The sequence below is a fragment of the Chrysoperla carnea genome, chromosome 4 (genome assembly GCF_905475395.1).
Source record: "Chrysoperla carnea chromosome 4, inChrCarn1.1, whole genome shotgun sequence".
In the NCBI taxonomy this organism is placed as follows: domain Eukaryota; kingdom Metazoa; phylum Arthropoda; class Insecta; order Neuroptera; family Chrysopidae; genus Chrysoperla; species Chrysoperla carnea.
Window position 1 is genome coordinate 63,954,740 of NC_058340.1, and position 19,599 is coordinate 63,974,338.

The 19,599-nt window shown below is 27.8% G+C and overlaps 1 protein-coding gene and 1 non-coding gene across 2 annotated transcripts in view; one reads left to right on the top strand and one right to left on the bottom strand.

Moving 5' to 3' along the window:
• The window catches only part of LOC123297626 (ADAMTS-like protein 4), a 93,414-nt gene that overhangs the window by 50,517 nt on the left and 23,298 nt on the right, over positions 1–19,599 (top strand). The window lies entirely within an intron of this gene.
• Positions 12,287–12,360, bottom strand: Trnat-agu. Its single transcript has one exon. It is a non-coding gene; the product is annotated as a tRNA-Thr (tRNA).

The following is a 19,599-nucleotide window of genomic DNA, read 5'->3' on the forward strand; positions in this document are numbered from 1 at the left end:
TTGGAGCAATTTATTAAATAAATATTTCTACGAATAATAAATTTTATTTCCATCAAAATTAAATAGAACTATGTTTAAATAAAAATTCGTCACGTAAAAGCTACGTAAACTAAGTAAAGAATAATTAAAAATAAAATTGGTTCTGATACAAGTCAAATTCAATACAGACTTAGCTATCTATCTTGCATATATACCTACAACAACGAGTAACCGTAGCCTGAATGTATGTTGCTTGGTGTGCTGTCTAAATTATTTTGCCATATGTTGGATTACTTGCAATAGTCAGGCTATTTTGTTCCCTCATGGTTCCCAAAAATACTTACTTTTTGCAAATATCAGCCCTAGCAACGTTTTTGATTTGGTTGTAACAACTTCGTACCCAAAAATCGACTACGCAAGGAGGCAGGGCTTAAATTTTGACACTCTAATTTATAAGCAACTTTAAACAAATAGTACCGCATCATAGTCTTCACTTCTCATGCTTTTACTTATCTCCGCCCCTTTCAAAAATAACAGCCCATGTTACTCTTTGGTAATGTAGCTTTTTTCTATAGATGAAAGAATTTTTAAAATCGGTTAATTATAGTTTTTCAATTTATCCATTTTAATAACTTTTATAGGCAAATTTTTGACACCTCGGGTTACATTATTGCAATTTACGTAGAAATTAGCTTATGTCATCAAATGAATTTGGCATATCATATAAAAAATGAATTTTTCGAAACCGACTGATAGTTCCAGAGATTAGCGTCTTTTAAAAAATATACTCTGCATCTTTAATATAATATTGTATTAAATATTTGCGAAGAATGTAGAATTTTAAAATTACTTCATTCATTCAAAGAAGTCATCAAAATTATCTCATACACAAATATTTAAAAATGAAGTGGATGAACAAGTTTCAATCAAATAAAATAATAAAGAAATTTTAAATTCATTGGCGTCATTCCAAAAAATGTTATAAAAATTTTCTTTTCATATACGCCTACATTAAAAATTATGAGTAAAGAAATATAGATTTCCATTTGATATTTTATTACGGAATTTTCTAATTGAAAATACCCCTTTCTGAGACCTGCATAAAAGTTTCAGAAAGGGATATCTTAGAACATTTTTTCCAACAAGTTTCTTTCACATTAATATTGAATAATTTTCATTTATCGAAGTTTTCTCAAACGTGTAAAAAAAATTTTAGAAAAAACCCAAATCGACCCTAAATATATAATTTACAAACATTTTTTTCTACTAATGCACTTTGTATCCTTAAAAAAACAATTTTCAGAATAATTTACATCTTCAATAATTGATAATTTCTGAAGACATTAATAATAATTTCAAAACAAAAATAACTGTGGTTTTTTCCTTTTTTGTAAAATATTTACACAACTCAATGATGATAAACTAGCAATAAATTTCAATGTGGGTAATTTGCATTAATTGAAGAAAATCTAATGTCAATTATCGATATCTGCGGGGCGTTAAAGGTATCTTAATTGCATTTGATACGGTTGGCGTCTTAGTTATGATTTAAAAAAAAATGTAAACGATTTGATTGTACAAAAAAATATAGGTAGGTGCAATTTGGAATTGAGCCATGAATATACAATAAATATATTTAATGTCTAAAACATAATATTTATTGTATAATCTAAAATGAATGAATTTTTTTTTTTTCAAACATAAAAAAAACATAATTTCAAACATGTTTCTAACCTTGTATTTACTAATATACTAATACATTTTATACTAACGTCAATCTGTAACTAATTATATTTACAAATTGTTTTACTTAATTAGTTTTCCGTATTACTTTTATATGAAATGTTTACAATCGTTGAACATAGTAAAAGAAGTATTGCAATGTCGAGAAAAAATTCGATGTTCAACGAAAATATCCATTTTCATCATTCATGAGTTTATTTAGAAAAATTTCTACGTATGTACAGGGTGTTCTGTTATGGATAGCAGAAAATTATACCAGTAAATTAACCTAATCAAGACAAATGGAAAAGCTCTTTACTAAATTTCGATCTGAGGCCTGTTTCGAGACATGAGGCTATGGGAAAAATAAAAAGATTTATCAATTCATAGACCTATCAAATTCATTAAATTAGTAGGTGCCACTTTACAATATGGAGAGGACTATCATAAAACAACAGTTGGTTGCAAATTGATTTAATTGGTTAGCGAATATTAAAAAAATTATATAATATTAAATTTAATACATATTTATCAAATCATTTCACCAATACAGAGACACTTATATGTGGGAGGTATCAAATTATACATTAATATAGGTACGGGGGGGGGGGGTAAACTGTAATAAACTTCTAACTTCTTTTCTATCAATCGTAACGTGTACTTTGAAATAAACGAATTTGAAGATAAAACACAGGCAAGTCCAACGAAATCAAAATCATTAAATTTTAATGAATAGAAATGATCTGGGCCAAAACGTAAATTCATTTTCCAATATGGCGGCAAAAAAGTTAATTTCCCAAGTACGCGAAATCAGATTTAAGGTCTTCAAACAACTTCTTATTAAATGAGCTAATAAAAAAAATCAAGTGTCAAAGCTTTTAAAACGTAAAAATAACTATTAAAAATTTTGAATTTCCATTTTCGAGATAACTTCAATAGTTTTTGATCAGTAAAATTAATAAACCATATTGTACGCATATTCAAATGTGTTGTGTATAATTACAAATGTAAATATTATATTATTTATGATTACATAAATTGTGGTTGTGACATAATTATATAATATATCCAATATACAATATCGATTTGCAAACTTTAAATTATTTAAATAACAAAAAAGAAAAAAAAATTAGATCAAAATCTTTTTGTGTATTTATAAAATACAGACGATTCCAAACGATTCATAAATATTTAGAACTGAATGAATTATAAACTATCCTGAAAGACTAGCTAACACTAATCGTTATACGAAATTCCATTTTTTATTAAATTATTTATTACCTAGCATATACGCTAAATCCACATTGCTTGTTTCTATGGAAAATTATGTTATAATATAGTGAAAGCAAGTTCAGAGAGAAATCTTTTAAAATTCTGCAATTTGTATCTAGTTGGAACATTTTTTTAGAACATTGTACAATCCTTTTAGAACATGCTGTGTATTTCGTGGAAGTCAGTGGTGGTTTTTAGTTTAAAATATAGTTTTACTTTAAAAGTAATAAAACACATAAAAAATTTGGACTAAAAAGTACAAAATAAGTTTTTGTAATATAAAGTTTAATCAAATAAAGCGCCCACGTTTTAAAACATGTACATATTTTTTTCTAAATAGTGTTATTTAAATATATTTTCAATTTGTTATATATGACATTATATTTTATGAATGTTAGAAAATTATTTTAATAGAATCTTGGAAGGTGTTTTTTTTATTTGTAATATAAATTAAAGTAACATAAACTAACCTAATATTAAAAACAGATGTATTTGCAATAATATTGATTTATTTAATAATTTTAATGACGTCGTATATGCTACTTCAATATTTAATTGATCAGTCATTGAAAATTTATATCTTAACTCTATTAATTTACTATCAATAATTATTTTTTATAATCAATAATTCTTGTTGTATAATATTAGCGTATTTTGGATTTTGACTAGAGAATTATTAATGGGAGGAAATCAATTTTAGTACAGGTGCTAATTTTTCGAATAAATTTAGAAATTTAAATTTAAAATTAAAAAATTATATTGACGTGATTGGCCCTTCAACCTGAAGCCTAGTAATGACAAGACCACGACCTCGTTGACGTGGTTCCAATGTCCATAAGTCAAAAACGTTTGCATTTGGATCGTTGTACCCATCAAGACTGTTGTTCAGAATGCCAAGTCTACAAAATCTCGCAAAATGACCAAATTATACCGATCGTCAATTCCTATAATATTACTGCGAGGTCCTTTACAGTGATCCCTATATATTATAAATGTGAAAGTAAGGATGTTTGTTTGTTTGTTACGCTTTCACGGAAAAACTAGCCCATGAATTTGAATGAAACTGTACAACAATATACCTCATACATTTTAACAACACATGAGCTATAATTTATAAAGATATATTTCAAAAATTTAAAAAATTAAATTTATTCTGACATTTTACTGCTCCATCTACGATTATTATTTTTAACCACAAATTAAAGATTTCCGTAACAAGTTATAATAGTAAATGATAAAAAATTCATGGCCTTCTTTTCTGACATGATCAATGAATTATGACTATTTTACATTTCAAAAAAATTGAAAATTGTGCAAGTATTTTTGCTGTTAAAATAATTCCTTCGAGTGTGATGGAAGGGAAATAAATGAGATCAAGAGAGGTGGAGGCTATAAAGCGGTCGTTTTTATTTTTAAGACCAGTGAAGCGGGCGGATATCAAGTTAGTATTCAAATAAAGCTATAAATAAGCAAAGATGTGAATCATTTTGGTAAATAACGAATGTTTTAAGGTTATCTGAGACATTTTAAGTAACTTGTTCCATAATACTTTATTTAATACAATGTTCGATTGCGTGCTTAAGCAAATGATTTTAATGTCAGCTTCAATATTATTATAAATTACTTGTTATATGAGTTATGAGTTTAATTTGCAATATTTACTTTTTGGTTTTAAGATAACACTTTAAAATCCGATTAAAATTCATTGTAATGTCATATTATAATAACCAGCTTTTATACGCGCCTTCGTCCATATAAAATTTTTTTTTTTCAAAAGTTACAGAAAGTCTCTGAGTTTTTTTTTTTTTTTGAAGGTATAGAACTAAGATAAATAATTATTTTCTAAAATTTATGGCCGCGTGTTTTAGATGTGAATGCTTTATTGTTAAAAAAATTTTTCGAAATTTGCTGCCATCAGATTGGACCTAATTCGATGGATTGCTTTAATTGTCAATTTAGATAATAAAAGGTATCAAATAAAAAAATACTTTAAACAAGAAAATTGATCCTCATAAAAAAAATACATTTTTTATGAAAAACATTTTTTTCGAAAATCGTTAGCTTTCGGGTGAAATACGCCTTATGCCAATTATTGCATTTAATCGAAAGAAATTACGCTACCTTTCGAAAAATTTACTAAAGTTATTCAGGAGAATGATCGACGACCGGAGGGAAGAACGTACTTGTGGTACTACAAGACAGATATGGTCTGAGTACAATCGCAGTTCCGTTCTTATATCACTTCCAAGGGTCTCTGTTCGCAAAGTTGTTGCGGCTATCACAGGACACTGACTGGGCGGCAAGCATGCTAAACGCTTAGGCCTGGCAGTGTATCACGACTACTGCAGGAGCTGTCACAGTGGTGACGAGGAGGAAACAATGTCTCATCTTCTCTGTCACTGCCCAGCTCTTGTCATGAGGAGATGGGCTTACTTGAGCCAGCCTCTCTTTGACGACCTCTCTGACCTAAAGTCAGTCGACGTCAAAGTTCTCCTGCTGTTCTTAAACAGCTCCAAATGGTTCATGGAGTAGTGGCCGGGGATGAGTCAACCCTTTTACGGTATCAAAACGGACCCTATGGTCTAAGTGTGTCCCACCCCAGGACAGCCACTCTAACTTAACCTAACCTAACCTATTAAGGAGAATAAAGGTCATTTATCTGTGTTAATAACTTTAAAACATCGTATTTTAAAAGAAGAATTGTGCGTTACAGTTCTAAAACCAAGAATATCGTCATTATTTTTTCCCCTTTAGCCGTTCTTTCAATACCTCTTATAGTGACTGGATACGGAGGTAATATGGCGCTCCCTGTAAATTTACGGTTGCATTTTAATTGTAGTACAGCAGTGTCAATTGACGTTATCAAAGATCTATCCACCTTATAAATACAAAATGTAATTTCATACAATTATTATTTCTTGTTGACTTTTTTATTCCAAGTCATTTATTTATCAAGTGGTAAATCTTTCTGGTATGATCATATCTTAATTTTGGTAATAAAACATACCCATGTATGTATGCATGCATGCATCATAAAAACATGGAAAAATCAATTATAAATACACAGAATTTACACGAATACGTGCATATAAAATTGAATTTATAATTTTTTTTATAATAAATGGCGTTCGCTAACGGTGACATCTAAAAAAGAGGGGTAAGCTGTTTATTCAGCATTATATTTTTTTAAGTTTTTAAAGGAACAAAACTAAGAATTTATGTACAGGATTTTTCGTTAGCTATCACTTATGTGCTTGATTCCAGGACCAGGACTTCGTATTCTTGAATCTATTAGCGCTGGGTTAATTTTGATCACAAATTTGAAAAGTATGACCCAAATTAAGTAGGATTACATACTTGGTTTATTAAAATTGGATAAAATTTGGATGTGATAGAGAAAAATTAAATTTTTTGGATTTTGATGACGTCATAAAGTTCAAAAATTTCATTTTTTTAATAACACAGGCAAATTTAATCCGATTTTATTGGAATTTTTTTTTGAAACCCACTAATTTTGGGTCATTCTTTTCAGCTGTGATACCAGTTTTTCGCTAGCTAGGTTAATATTAATCACAAATTTGAAAAGTATGACCCAAATTAAGTAGGATTACATACTTGGTTTATTAAAATTGGATAAAATTTGGATGTGATAGAGAAAAATTAATTTTTTTGGATTTTGATGACGTCATAAAGTTCAAAAATTTCATTTTTTTAATAACACAGGCAATGTTAATCCGATTTTATTGGAATTTTTTTTGAAACCCACTAATTTTGGGACATTATTTTCAGCTGTGATACCAGTTTTTCGCTAGCTATCACTTATGTGCTTAATTCTGCGACCAGGTTTCCACAATCTTGAAACCTAATAGAGCTAGGTTAATATTAATCACAAATTTGAAAAGTATGGCCCAAATTAACTAGGATTTCATACTTGGTTTATTAAAATTGGATAAAATTTGGATGTGATAGAGCAAAATTAAATTTTTTTGATTCTGATGACGTCATAAAGTTCAAAATTCAATTTTTTTAATAACACAGGCAAATTTGATCCGATTTTATTGGAATTTTTTTTTTGAAACCCACTAATTTTGGGACATTCTTTTCAGCTGTGATACCAGTTTTTCGGTAGCCATCACTTATATGCTTAATTCCGCGACCAGGACTAAACATTATGCTTTGACTATTATAATAATTATAATAATAATGGGGTATACTATTACATTAACATTTATAATTTCAAATATTTTCAGTAGATAAGGAAAACATTAAGCTCCACCTTAATAAAGTAATTTTTTTGACTTGTAATATATGATAATTTAATTGATATAATTTTTTGTAATTAAAATACTTAAATAATTATGTTTCCCTTTCACATTGAATTAATTTTCTTAATTAATTTGTTTCTTCAAGACAATGTTTTCCTTTGAAAAATACCGAACTAAAATCATACACACACACATAGTCGAATAGAAAAAATGTATCTACAGTTGACTGCTCATAAATAAGACTATCAATTCTCATTTCAATCTTAAAACAACTAAGCAATTTTTTCAGTGTTAGGGTCATGTGGACGATCAAAAAGGATAAAAATAGATTAAAAATTATGCAATTAAGTTTGATCGGGTAGTGCACTGAAATTTAGAAGATAAATAGAAAATTATGATTAAAAGGAAAAAAAATAAAATAAAAAAACATGTAACTTCTCTATCAAAAATTGTGTTATTTTTAAGGAAATTTTTGACTTGCTGACCATTGACCATATATTAGGATTATTGTAGTAGGTAAATGAAACTTATATAAGCGACCGCATCGCGATTTGAATGTATTTACATATAAACAAAATGCAAGAGAAACATTTTGAAAAAGTTGAACTTGTACTATTAAACTGTATTAATACAATGTACAAATAACAGTGAATTCAAAAAATATTGGAGGTAAAAGTATCTTGAATTCATTTTTTCTAGTAATAAAGCTCGTAAAAAAAAGGTTCCTTTCTAGTTGCCTTCGACGAAATTTCAGTAATTGGAAAATTTTAATTACATTTTACCGTTTCTGAATGTACGACAGCACGTACGGTATATATCTCGTGTAATTCAGGCGTGGCCTAAAGGGACGAAAAAGTTAAATTAAACGTCTATCTATTTAATATAAGAACTAAAAACGCATTTTATAGAAACGAACAACTCTGTGTATCTTCTGCTTTTGCTTCTACGTTGGATTGTCATTTTTTTCAAGAAAATAATCTCAATAGTCTTACAGTGGTTATGCAATTTTTCCCACGAAAAACTTTGCCCAAGATAATACTTATCTCGTATGAGATAATTATCAAAAATTCCTCGCTCTTAATCTTTTTTAGCAACCAGGGATCCTTAGGATTTTTTCTTATAATTTATATTCTGTATCTTTTCCCCTCTTACATTGGCTGACAACGCCCTTGCCAAAAGCCATAGTAGCCGTAGAACGGTTACACCATCTTTGGGTTGCATCATCTTTGAAATACGTTTCTCCCTCCATGTTGTCTACCGTAGCCTTTACTACAACCCCTCCCCCCATATTTTGTATTTCCTGAAGCACTGGCATTACTTCCCCGTAACTTTTGACCTATTCCCTCCTCTTGACCGGGCCACGTGATGTTCCTTATCGAAAATTCTTGATATCTCGCATAAGGTAGAACTAAAAGACGTAGAATGTGTAAATTTTGAATTTAAGATTGCTGTAAAATCTCGTTGACATCTTCTCCTACGAACTGGTGGAGCATCAGTTCTGCTCTGATAATAATGTACATTTTATCGTATCCATGACATAATAATTGATAATTCGAGAACTCCATTTACTACCTATATTATTTTCGATACCTACTGTATAGTAGAATACCGTCTATATACAAGTTTACATACACTATTCGACAACATTGTCGACGTACTACTGAAAAAATCTACATCTGAAGCGTGTTTATAATAAGAGAGTAATATACTCTCTGACTGAGAGTCTCTGGTGTTCCCTCAAACATTCAACAGAACTCTGAGATGATGAAGATGAAGCTAGGTACATATATATAATATGGTAGAACATCCACTATACGACCAGTATTCTGCGCGACTCTTTTTATTTAACAATGTTTTATAACAATATAAGTAATAATAATACTTTTATAAATTATTTTGTAATTTGTTTTTAATCAGAAAATATGAATATATTAATAAATATCGAATATACGTAATTGTTATAAACAATTATTTTATTATTATTGTTATTATTACTCAATAATAAAAAAATATTTATTTAAATTAAGTGCTTATAAAATATTGTTTTTTTTTTTAATATTTTTATTTTTTTAAATATTAGTTATTTAAAATTGTGATTTTTAATTATTTTCAATTCAAAAACAGTTAGTGCTAGTTTTAAGTGCTCATTAATATTTTTTCATAATTAAAAATTTTATTAATGTATATATTTTTTCCATTATTTATAATCACGTAAGATTTTTAAACTTTGAACAAATGCATATTTATTTTTTTGGGATTTATTTTTTTTATTGAAAACATTGACAATTTTTCATGTTGGTTTTTAGAAAAAATTTTTAGAATTTCACAAATTACCTGAATTTTGTGCAGAAAATTTTAAAAGAGAGATATAATTATTATTAATAGAAATTGTTTTCCATCAGATTTTCTAATTTTCACGAGCAGTGATTTTGCAAATGTATTCAGGCTATCTTTTTCTATTAATTACTATAAGTTTTGTACACAATTACAGTTAGAGTGTTCTTAATTTTCTTAAAATTACATAAAAAATTATTTAGAACAGTACAAACCCGAAGTAAAACTGCACAAAAGGGCACTGATTATATGTAAATCTAATTATTATCATTATAAAAATTCACTATTATACGGAAAATGGCTTTTAAGAACATAAGTTATTTGTTTATACCGTGTACTAGGGTAGCTGCAAGTGGTGGCTGCCTTTAGTGCTACAAGGGATGCCTGCTAAGTTGTTATAACTGGTGCTCCCTTAGGATGAATCAACTTATTGTGTTTTGCTATGACATTATTCTGTGTTATGTATTACACAATTAAATGCTCCCGTATGTATAATTTGATATCTCCCACACCAAAGTGTCTCTGTATTGGTGAAATAATTTGATAAATATTTGTTTTCTTTATAAAGACAAAAAAATATTTTTTTTAGTATTCACTACCCAATGAAATCAATTTACAATCAATTATTGTATTATGAAAGTGGCACCTACTAATTTAATGAATTTGATAGGTCTGTGAATTTATAAATCTATCTAGTTTTCCCATAGCTACATCTTCCGAATCAGGCCTCAGATCGAAATTTGGTAAAGAGCTTTTCCATTTGTCTTGATAAGCTTAATTTACTGGTATAATTTTCTGCTATCAATAACAGAACACCCTGTATACTACCTGCTTCATTTCAGAAAATTAGCAAATGCACCTCTTTTGAAGCGATTTTTCCAAAACTGCCAGAATATATCAGAACTGTATAAATCTTTAATTTCATGAAAGGTTCTTGTTATTAAAATTGACAAAGTCTGGTCAAAATTGATAAGAAACCTTGAATTTAAAAATATTATCGCAATGTCAATACTTTGCATTACATATTTTATATAGGTTTTCTCTGATAAAAATATTTTAAAATTTTGTAGTATGCCACAATAACTTCTGGTGAGTCTCCGTGACTTCTAGAGTCATTCTGACTACGATGCACCTGTAGCACTATAGAAATCACTCACCTCCATCTAGAGAAACTTAGATCACGTTCCATTAGTTTTATCATTAATATATTTAATTTATTTAAATATTATTTTTATTATTTAAAACGAATTCCAAATACCTACACAACATAACAAATTATTTTCGGTAAAATTTTCAAAACATAAAATTATTAAATGCTTGCTATGCTTTTCAAACAAAAACGATATTTATGTTCATAAATTATTTCCGGGATTATTATGTCTCGAATACAAACCAATATATTATTTTAAAATAATATATGTTAGTTAAGTGTTAATCTTTTATAATAAATTTACTATATCATCATCAGCATACAATTCATCCAGAGTTGAATGTAACACATACAACAGGAAGTAATCCCAGAAGAAAAATTAACATTCATTAGTAATAATATGTAATATAAATGTTAAAACGTGAAAATTAAAGAATGAAATGATTTTGGCATCAGTCATTTTAAAAATATTATTCAATATGCATTGACCTAATATTTTTTAATTATTTGAAGTAAAAAATGTGCATCTTCGCTAACGTGAAAAGAGTAAACCTTTTTTGGTGATAAGAGAAAAAAAAACAGACAGGTTTATAGTTACTTAATAAAAAAAACCGCCTCCAAAACAAAAACTTTTCCAAAACAAATTAATATGCACTAAAAAGTAAAAAATAAAGTTAATATAATGTAGTTAAAATTATTGTTATTTTTGGAGTCAAGGAAACAACTCTGACATAACAGTTTGCTACATTATCTTGACTGACACCGACTCCAAAAATAACAATAATTTTAAGTACATTATATTATCGTTATTTTTTTACTTTTTAGTGCATATTAATTTGTTTTGGAAAAGTTTTTCTTTTGAAGTCGGTTTTCTTTTTGTTAAAAGTTTTTTATCTAGAATCTGAAGTACAACTAATTTGTCACTAGAAAAGAATCATAGAAATCGATTGGCGTGATATTGAGTTACTCGTCCTCTTGTCGTGCATACGTAATACAAATTTAAGACTTTTGTGGTTTTCTCATTGATGCAGTTGACACAACTGGACCAAAATGAAATGGGACTACACGAAAAGCACCAGCTTTCAAATAGGTAAAGAATCATCAAAATCGGTTCTCTCTTTCGAAAGTTCTGAGTTAACACACATTAAAAAAAAAATACAGTCGAATTGATAACCTCCTCCGTTTTTGTTGGAAGTCGGTTAAAAAGCATTCTTATCAATGCCATAGTTTAATAAATGTCTTGGTATACTGATAAGCAGAAGAATAGAGTTTCGTATTACAGGTGTGTATGAAAATAGATAAGATTACGTTTCAAATTTTGAGGGTGCGTTATGTTAGAACTTGGGAAAGTTTGTCGAAAATTAAGAGCAAAGTTTTTCGAAATATACCATAATTTTTGCAATATTGATTGCCTAAAGATTTAAAGAAAATCACTTATTGAAAAAATATATCTCAAAAATGCAATTCATTTCATCACTTTAAATGTGCTTAAAATGGAAAAACGAGTGTCATCACTTCACTAACTTCAATATGAAAAGAAAATGGAAAAAATATAAATTAACATAGGCCCCGGCGAGATTCGAACTCACGATCTCCTGTTTACTAGACAGGCGCTTTAACCAACTAAGCCACGGCGCCGTTGGTCAAGTTTTAAAATATTTACAAAGTGTTTTGCTTAAAAAATTTATGACTGTCTATTTTTAGTTCTACTATTTTTTTGTGACTGTATTGTAGTATTTTTATTTTTAAAAACATCTTAATATTTTAATTCAATTTCTGTATTTTATAAACCTTGAAAAAATGAATTTGTTCACTTCTGTTTTCGAATCAATATATTGACATACCGCGGTGGACCAGTAGAAGCTAAATTAGCTTTAATATAAGATTTATTTTCTTCAATTGGCTTACCAACTTTTACATTTAAATGCACGAAATATAAAAAATTTTGAATCCTTGAAAGGGTTCCACATTTTATTCTTGATGATATTTCAAATTTAATTTCACCCCTTTTCAAAAGTATATCCCAAAATATGTTTTCTATTTTGATTCAATTTCACGTAAATTTCTAATTTTTAATAAACTTTTTTCATTTTCCAAGAACAGTGTTTTTGAGTCGATTCAAAGAGCAAGCAAATGTTTGTTATCATTTTTTTCGTTTTTGCTTTCGACTTTCGGGATGTGAAATTTATATTTCTATAAAAAATTCAAAAGTATAATCTACGTAGGTCCACGCGGTAATCATAAAGTCACGTAACGTTGATGGTGACTTAATGAATGAGTCAGTCATATATTTTATTTCATACATAATTTGATATAAAAAAAAACTATTTTTCTTACAAACTCTAAAATAAATAGGTTTCCATTAAGTTTTCGTTTTTTTTAAACATATGCAGGCCTCAAAATTATGAAATAAAACAAATAAATACCAGTGACAGCCTAACAAATTTGTTGTCATGTTCTATAAAAAATTTACTATTTTAATTTAGATTGTTGATTGATGAATACATAGTTTTATACGCTGTATATTTTAGAAATTAAGAAATTTGCAAAAAATCGAGATCTCTGATTTCGATAAAAATCAGCATCTAAGGTAATTTTGACCAAAAAAATTCAAAAACTACCCGCCCAATCGTCAAACTAACTCGATTTTTGAATTTTTTGGGTCAAAGTTGTCCTATAAGCTAAGTTTTATCAAATTCCGAAACAAAAAAATTTTTTTGATTTTTTCTAAGGGGTACGCTTCAGAAATTTGCAAAAAATCGAAATAAATTTTCAATCTCCGATTTCGATAAAAATCATTATCTAAGGTAATTTTGACCCAAAAATTCAAAAATCGTGTTCATTTAACAGTTAGACGATTAATTTTCGATATAACTTGAAAAATAGATACAAGAAGTCGTTTTTTTCGAAAATTGCTCGTCCAATCGTCAAATTAACTCGATTTTTGAAATTGAACTGTACTACTATATATATTTTTTTACTTTGCCTTTTTACTATCAAATAACGATAACAAAACCAATATTTTGGAGAAGTAGAGTCTTTATAATTATAATTTAAAAATTTTAATCATCACAGGAAGGTTTGTGGCCTATGACAAATTATAACTCATCGATGCGGTTTGATAGACATTCTAGTTAACCAAAAAACAGTTTCATTATAAGTATACTAAAATATTTTAATTTTAATTGATCACATTTTCCTAAATTACTCTACATGTTAAATACAAAATTATAAGATAATTTTGTATAAAATAAAATCTTTTGCTTACTTAAATTAAAAGCCTATACATAAAATATATATTTATGTATAATTTTATACTAATTTATGTTAATTTCAAATAGAATAATGATGGAAAAGTTATGTTCATAATTATTACATTTAAATTATATTATAAAGATTTATTAAAGCTAGTTTCACACTATAACAACAATACGGAACAAGTATTATTATATTATAATGATTATTATTTTTGTTATATCTATTGCAAAATGACCAATGATTTCCCACGGTTGGTCGTAGAAATATCTCAAAATTTAAAAATAAAATTTATCTCAAATTAACGGAAATCTTTATGACACAATCTTTTCATTTAATTAGTAAAGCTTTGGTCTCCTCGAAGCCACTGTTTCCACTGACAAATATCTCCATAAATCACGTCTGCTAAATATTACCATCACTCTTCGAGAAAACCATACTTTTGGCAAACTTTTGTTTGTATTTCTGTTATACTAAATGAGAATAATTCAAACAACAAAGCGCATATTTGACCTCGCGGCTTCTTTTTCAAGTTTTTTGATATTACTGCAGGCTTCAAACTCTTCCATCTCAAATAACAACAAGAATAAAATCTATCAAAGTTTTTACTGGTTTGCTTAGGCTTTGCTAAAATTGTTATCTATGTTTTAAGTGTAGGTTCACGTGTAGTATTCGATAGTCATTTCAGAACGACTGCAAGTTTGCTGTTGTCAAAGTCATGCCTAACAACATTTTCCTCTACAAAAATATCCATAGGCAAGGATTTTTCTTGCAGGGTGCTTGGAAAATTATGCGGAAAACTTGAAATTGGTGAATATTCATTGAGGAAGATATAAAATTGCAATTTTTAAGATGCCCGGCAACGGATATCTCGTGTTTTCGAGTGTTTATCTAAGTAATTTTTGATTTTAGACTTTTATCTATAAATTGCTTTTATTATATCCTTTTCAATGAAGAATGTGCATTAATTTTAAGTAAGCGCAATTTTCATGAACCTTTGTCAGAGAAGCCATGATCTATACAACATCTTCACTTCCCAGTCGCCGTCATGGGAGTATCCTGCTGCTTTTGGTTCACACAGGGATTTTTGGAATAAACATTGCTGCCCTAAATGAATGACAGTTTTAATAATACGCCTGGCCCTAGACTATTAATTATTTGTATAATATGTAATGTTTTTCTATACAATCTGTATGTTTATCAAACTCAAATTGACAGTTATTACAATTTGAAATGTTCTTGTCCATATTTATTGGATTAAATTATAGTGTGAAAGTTTTTTTTTTTAAGTACCTATAGTAATTAAACTTTATTTTATATCAATAGGAACTTACATCATTGTTAAATATATGTAAGATACACAAAAACATTAAATTTAATTATAACATTTAATTATCATATACTCCGTTTATTAAATTAACTGTTAAAAATTCTAGTGTGAATGGCCCACAATGTCTACATGTGTATACATAAAAATATTGAACTCTTAAAAGGTATCTACTATACCAACTCCAGGCGTGGATCTTTTTATTATTTGCATCTTGTTTAGATTGTTTTCTTGCCAACTGACACCGGAAATTGGACAACAATTTCCGAGATATCGACTCATTTTTATCTAAATGTGACCCAAATAAATTTTCCCGATTTTTGTAATTTGTCTAAGAATTTGATAAAACTTAATTTAAACCATAATTGCTGGGGTCATTTAATCGAATAGTGGTTAGTTTTTGAGCTATCGGCTATACGATAAATTTTTATTTCGGACATATCTTGAAAAATTCTGATCTAATCTAGTTCTTAATTGCCAATAAATCCAAATAAGACACGAATTTGATTTATTTTGCGATTGAGTAATAATTTTCTAGGAATCGACTGTAGAAATAGCCTCAGGATATCACTTATTGTGCAAGATTTTAGCCGATATCTCAGAAACTATTTATCCAACTGTCAAAGGGACGGACTGGGTTTTTGAATTTTTTGGGTCAAAATTACAAAAAACTTAATTCTTATCCAAATCGGAGACAAGGAAATTTCCTCGATTTTTTGGTAATTTTACTTAAGGAATATTATTTGTATATATCAAGAAAATCATCAAAAAATTTTTGTTTCTGTCTCCAAAAATACAAAAATCACGGTCATGTAACGAAAAGATGGGTAGTTTCTGAAATATCAACGAAACTTCTGGATAAAAAGCTTTTATTTCGGGATAATTCTAAAGATATTGTAGTGTTCTAATTCTCGTAGATTCCATACAATGCCATACCTTTAGATGAATTCTTCCAAAACTTTGATATATTTTAATGTTTAATGCAAAAGTACATTAACTGTTCCACACAAAATCAATTTACATTCTTGATTTCCAAATATCTTCACAGCTATTATATCTAATAATAACTCAACAACTTCTTTTAGCATTGCACTGTTGTATCAACCATTCACAATGACTGTCCATGGAGAACTCTTCATATAGACTGTTCATACTACGAGTTCATACTCGTACCTTTTGATAATATGTTTTCTTATGGGAATCGTACAAGAAAAATCGAGAAAATCTCATAAAAATTTGTGTTTTATTATTCGGTGAAACTTCTTGTTATTTAATGAAACATTTTTTCAGAAGAAAGTTTCACTTCAATAAAAACGATATTCTAATACAATGATATGGTATCTTAAATAATATTATTTTATTAATATACATATCTTATAATCTTCGAAGCTTTTAAGACTATTATATGTGCATTCATAGAGACATTTCTTTTTAATCCCAAATAAAATTTGATCAATAAATTTTTCTCGCTTGTGTATAAGTACATATAAATTTATTACATTTTAAAATATGGTGTTTTTTATTTCATTGTGTGGGCAACAAAAAATAATTGTCGACTGTATTTGTTAGTAAATATTACATAATATCATTACTTACCGTTTTGTAGGTATACTCGTATATCTATGTACACGATCAAATTGTAATAACGAGAAAAAAATTACTTGTTTTTTAGTGGGTGTTTCTGTGTACCTACAAACACTAAAAATTTGTATGTTTTTTTTTTTTTTTTTTGTTTATATATTTTTACTATTATTATTATAAACTATTGTACTTGAGAGTGGAATATTTGGTTATTACTGTGGTGCTAACAATTAATCCGACAATACAAATAATCCGTCGCGTCGTTAAACAACACAACGGGTTCACACATATACAGTACTATCTTAAAAACAAATGTAATTTTGAAATAATATAGCATTATCTAGAATTCTAGACAATTCTAAAAAGAAATAAACAATATCCTTTTATATTACTTAAACAAAGATAGAAAACATATACAAGTAAAATATATGTAATAGAACATACGTGACAGTTCTAGAATTTGCTAGACTGTAGGGTAACAATTGATTGTAACTATATAAACAGCGCACAATGTGTGATAAGGAGAGATTACAATACATACTCTTTAAGGTAGTACCTACACGAAAGTGATATTCCAAGAATTTCTCAAAACTCAGAATATAAAATATTTAATTCATAATACACTTGCTGTTAAAATTAGAAGATGATTTACCATGCCATACATGAGATATTAGCAATTAAAAGTGACGCAATTTGTACGTGTACATGGGAGAAGTGTATAAAAATACCAAATTTACAAATATTATATTTATTTACCAATGAATGACGTCCACCATCTCTATGAAAAACTAATATAATGTAGAATACTATATTTAGAAAATATATAAATAAAAATAAAAATTATTTACCATATAGTTTCGATAAAAAACTTAAATAAATAACTCGTTTTAGCGATATTTTTTTATGGAGAGGATATAATAACTAATGGTAAAGTTATATATCATAGTATGTGTGTGTATACGTATAGAAGATTTGTTAGTGAGGAACTACAGTCTTGTGAAAATAATAAATGTTATATGTATAATAGTCATAGCACAGTTAATGCACTGAATGATAGTATTAGTCCAAAACTTTTTGACTGGACGGTCGCGGAGGAACTACCTTAAATTGACTTCAGAAGTTTTATCATCTATAAAAATGACATTAAAATCAAAGTATTGTGAACTATATACATAATGTGAAATCGTTGTGTATTGTAGCTTTTGGTTTAATTCTGCAACTTAAAGAAACCAAATTCAATTTTGTAAAAGAAACAATACGAATAATCGAAACTCTTCATATACTGTAATCAGTTTTTGTACCAAATAAATCCACGTGTAAGATTTGAAATTTTTTTCGATTTATTATTTGTATTGTAGAAGTAAATGATTGTGGTGGAGCCAATGTTTTTATTTGACGTTGATTATGATGTTATATAGGCATATATAAAGATTGAACAAGCTGATAGTTCTTACCCAAATGTGTGCCTATCAATTTGTTTCTCTATCAATATTATTTGAATATCGTTTAATTTGAATGTTCAATATAATATTTATTCATTTTACTGAAATTTAGGTACTTCATTCTTGCGCTTCTAGAAATCTTGCAAGAGTGCTCGAATGCTAGTTAAAATTGATCTTTTACAGTTCCCTTCGAGGTTGAAGTTCTCTCTATGGGCACCGAAAGTTATTTCCTTTTCCATAAAATGAAGTTAATAGGTATTATTTAACATTGTTATAATTTTCCGATTTAGAGAAAAGAAAATATGCGTCTGTTTAGCAACGGATGTTGTATTTAAGTTTAAAGAAAAAATTTTTACGGCACTTTTTATTCATTTTCGGTTTTTGTACACGTTTTTAAAAGCGCGTTTAAAGATTTTTACAAGGTGTTAGTATGGAGAATTAATATGAATATGGCTTTAGCTTTTTTTCTATTTCGAATTTCTTCATAAAATCTTTGGAGAATATTTCTACGATATAAAAGAACATTTAAACAAACGATTTTTTGAAAATTTCATATGAGAAAGTCTCCTTTAATGAAGCGGTTTTCACTTCTTCTTATTATTTGTAGTTATTATTTTAGTTAAACGATATTATACTATACGTATAATTATTATGTATGTAGGTCTTTCTAATAACTAACACATTATTTGTGTTTCGTACATTTCATATTTAAATGATAAATTGGAAACAATCGATCACAGTCTGCAGTAAAATACTTCTTATTAAATAGGTACTAATTCTCTCTTAATTCACTACACTCAATAACAACTTACATTGCAACAGTGAAGTAATAAACTAATTTCATTAATTTATTTAATATCATAAATATTGTTTACGGTGTTTTAGGTATTTCTATAGTCATGAGACTTAAGAAGATATGCAAGGATTGAATAATACTAGGGATTTCAATAAAACTTTATAAATACATTTTTTGATTAACAAAGTTTTCAAAAATCACAAAAAATTCCTAGGTCAGCGGGCTTTTTATTAATATTTTATCGTTTAAAGTTGGCTGAAAAAATGATGAATCATATGGGTTATCCTTTTCAAATGGATATTTCTATATCAAAAAATCTAGAGAGTGTGATAAAAAAGTATCTAAAATATTTAGACCATCTTGTAGTTTATAATAATACCATCAAAATATAAGGTTGTCGATCATATCAAAACAAAATTTTAATTTAATTATTAAAATTCTAGAAAATATTTTCGAAAATTTTCGAAGTTTTCGAA